The following is a 4,252-nucleotide window of genomic DNA, read 5'->3' on the forward strand; positions in this document are numbered from 1 at the left end:
GGGAGAGAGAGAGAGAAAGGGGAGAGGGAGGGAGAGAGAGAGAGAGAGAGAGAGAAAGTGTGTGTGTGTGAGAGAGAGAGAGAGAGAGAGAGAGAGAGAGAGAGGGGAGAGAGAAAGAGAGAGAATGAGAGGCGGAGGAGGAGATATGTATGGTAAGATGGAGACACCTAATGTGTGGGTGTGTGAGAGAGAGAGAGAGAGAGAGAGAGGGAGAGAAAGGGGAGAGGGGGAGAGAGAGAAAGTGTGTGTGTGTGAGAGAGAGAGAGAAAGGGGAGAGAGAAAGAGAGAGAGAGAAAGAGAGGCGGAGGAGGAGATATGTATGGTAAGATGGAGACACCTAATGTGTGGGTGTGTGAGAGAGAGAGAGAGAGAGAGAGAGAGACAGAGTGTATGGAGGTAGAGCAAATAAGGAGAGAGAAAGAAAGAAAGGAAAAGAAAAGAAGGAAGAGATAATTTTGCTCCATTTCGAGTAGCTCAATAATATAAGATTAGGAGTTTTATTTTGACCAAAATTTCACCAATTTTATTTTCCCGGTAAAATCAGATTTCCCACTTTATTCCGCTCCCCCCTCAGTCCAGGATCAGGTCCTCCCATGGTCCTGGTTTGGTCAGATAAATCTTTGTCTGGAATGCCTCTTAGTCCGATCTTCCCCATGTTTCAGATTTAATTCAGGAGCCCAAACGCGTCCAGACGAGCGTTGGGGTCAGTCCAGTCACAGCAGACAATCGGAATAATTCCGGTAATGGAGCTCAGGCGATGGATAGAGAAGCATCTGTGCCACGTTCCGCTCGGCTGGCAGGACACTTATCTGTTTAACAGCTGATTAGTTCCCTAATGCCATCCTCTCCCCTCTGCGATGAGCCGGATGGCTGGGAACCAATCCTTCTGCTTTCTTATTTGAACCACGTTTAGCGTGAGATAAAATTGATGTTTTTCCAAGTCCACCAGAATTTCGACACACCAGCAGCATGTATATGTATTAGGATAAATTCACAGTTTATGTCCTTAATATGCATGTGAGGGATTCTGATGTGTTATTGTGCGGTTTTAATGTTGGCCACTTTGCCTGTCCAAAAAAAAAAAAGAGAAAAAAAGTCACCACCTGGATTTAGCTAAGCAAATAGGTAAACGCCTTCCATTGGATAATAAGTCTAGGTTCCTTTGGACAATAGCTCTAGGTTGTATTAGAGCTGGGGTGTCCATTAGGTAGATGGTGATCTAGCAGTAGCTCTTGAAGATGATGCTGGTAGATCACGAAGGGTGTGAATGGCGGCCCCATTTTAGTATATTTATTTAGCTGCGGGAATACCGCCATGGAGGTTAGTGGGTGCAGGCCCGGCGCTACCGCAAGGCAAGTCAGGCGGCCGCCTGAGGGCGCTGCAGGGTGAGGGCGGAAAAAACAGGGCATTTTGACAAGTACTTGTACTTGCCAAACTGCCCCGATGCTTGCGCAATGTTTTTTTTTTCTTCACTTACCTTCAGTGCGGGAGAGCAGCGGCGACTCAGCGCTGGTCATATTATGTAAAATATTAAACACATTTGTAAAGATATATCATATCAGAGTGCGGATTTTTCTATCCTGTGTGGAGTATGCGTAAGTGGAAAATGAAAACTGGGTATCGAGGAGACAGGTGTAGTTACCTTTACAATGCAAAAAAATTGTGCTCAGATCTGGACGATTATGGATGATGCGCCCGGGAAGAAATCTGCCGGAGAGAATGAGAACAATGGGAACAGAACAGGTGAAAACATAATGGGAGACAGAGAGTTCTAGAATGCAGTGAGAGATAAGGAAACTAATGTAATCAGTGAAGCAGATGTGTTCAGCCGGAGGCTCAGTGGGAAATAGAACCTAAGTGACAGTGTAACAGAAGAGTTTAGCTGCAGGCTTGGTGGGAGATAGTAACTAAGTATCCAAGGTGAAATACTGAAAGTAAATTACAGCGCACAATGTCTTATTTTTATTAAAGGAAAAACTCCAACCAAAAAATAGATGTCCTCAGTCTTTCAGGTTGGATGACACTCATCATTACTCAACCCACTTCTTCTGGGCCCGGGCTGGCCTGTTCCGGACTAGACATGTGCGATTCGTTACGAATCGAAATTCGTACGAATTTTCCTGAAATGCAGTTTCCGAATTTATATCCGAAATACGAAATTCCGTTAATGAATTTCGGATCCGAATTTCTTTGAAACAGGAACTAATATTATATTGCTGCTGAGAGTCGCATTACAAATACAGGCAGGAAATACGAAATTCCGTTGACGTATTTTCATTCCTTTACGAACATTCGTTATATTGAAGTTACAAAGCAAAATGCATTTATATTGGAGTTGATGGTAGTTTTTTTTTAAGTCTGAAATACGAAATTCGGATCCGGAATCCGTTAACGGAATTTCGTATTTCGGATAAAAAAACAACTACCACATCGACTCCAATATTAACAAAGGTATTTTTGCTTTTTAACTTCATCATAACGAATGTTCGTACAGTTATGAAAATGTGCCGAAACTAACGAAAATTCGTATTTCGTACCAATCCGAATTGAGTTTCGGATACGAATTCCGAAATACGAAATAATGGATATTACGAAACGGAACGAAACAAAACAGCGCACAAGTCTAGTCCGGACATCCTGGACGGCATCATCTAGTAGCCTGGTTTCAAAGAACTAATGCACTCTGCACAGTGCTTAGAGATATGTGCTGTGGATCACCCCCTCAACATGTCTGTGTGACAGGCCCGGCGCTACCGCAAGGCAAGTCAGGCGGTCGCCTGAGGGCGCTGTAGGGTGAGGGTGAAAAAAACAGGGCATTTTGACAAGTACTTGTACTTGCCAAAATGCCGCGATGCTTGCGCTATGTTTTTTTTTTTACGGGAGGGGGCGCAAAAATGCACATTGCCTGTGTAGGCAAGAATCCTAGCACCGGCAATGCTGTGTGATAGGAGAGAGTGAAGCCAAACAAAAAAAAAATGCTTCGGAGAAAATGTTTTGAACACCTCAGAGATATCTCAATGTCTGTACGAAGGGTGCCTAAAAAAAATCATGATTTGATCTTCCCTTAAGGGGCAGGTTTATACATACACCTGTCCATCACATCTACACTATATGGCCAAAAGTATGTGGACGCCATTCCAAATGAGTTCAGGTGTTCCCAGTGAAGGATACTTTTAATACTACATCATACAAAGACATTTTAGACAGTTGTGCTTTTCCAACCATGTGGCAACAGTTTGGTGAAGACCCTTTTCTGTTCCAGAACGACTGCGCCCTGTGTACAAAGCCAGCTCCATTTAGACATGGTTTGATGGGTTTGGTGTGGAGGAACTTTAGTGTTTGGGACAGAAACCTGACCTCAACCCTACTTAACACCTTTGGTGTGAATTGGAGTGCCAGGCCTTCTCATCCAACATGGTTTGATGAGTTTGGGGTGGAGAAACTCAAGTGGCCTGCACAGATCCCTGACCTCAGCCTTACTGAACTCCTTTGCGAGGAATTGCAATGCTGATTGTGAACCAGGTCTTCTCATCCAACATGGTTTGGTGTGGAGGAACTGGAGTTTCCTACATAAAGCCCTGACCTCAACCCTACTGAACACCTCTGGGATGATATGTATGGCCAATCGCAAGCCAGGTCTTCTCATCCAACATCAGTAGCTGACCTTACAAATGCTCTTTTGGCTGAATGGGCATAAACTTACACACAGACACACTCCAAAATCTTGTGGAAAGACTTCCCAGAAGAGTGTAGGTAGTTAAAGCTGTGAAGGGGAGGAGGGTAATGTCCAAGGTTTTGAAATAGGATTCATACCGGTGTTATGGTCTCAAACTATATAATGTATCAGTGGTGCCTCAGAGCACACTTTAAAGGAGAACTATGGGGTCAGTGTTTTTCCCCATAGTTCTCCTTAGGGTAACGGGAGGACACAAACTAGCGTCCTCCCGTTACCCTAAGCTCAGTATACCGCGAGGTACAGCTCGCGGTATACTGAGACGCCGCAGCGGATCCCGACTTAGACGTCGGGATCCGCCCAGCTGCGTGAGTGACAGCTGGCTCTGCCTATCTAGAGGCAGAGCCAGCTGTACCCGCCCCCTCTCCCGTCCGTTCCGCCAGTCAGCGCTGGCAGATCGGAGAGGGGAATCCAGCCCCTCCCCCTGTCACGGCAGAGAGCCGTGACAGGATCGAGAGGTGAGCGAACGCCGGTATGTGTTCGCTCACCTCCCGATCTACTGAGCCGACCTGTGACAGT

Source organism: Nanorana parkeri, unplaced genomic scaffold (genome assembly GCF_000935625.1).
Source record: "Nanorana parkeri isolate BGI_ZX_2015 unplaced genomic scaffold, ASM93562v1 scaffold10, whole genome shotgun sequence".
NCBI lineage: Eukaryota > Metazoa > Chordata > Amphibia > Anura > Dicroglossidae > Nanorana > Nanorana parkeri.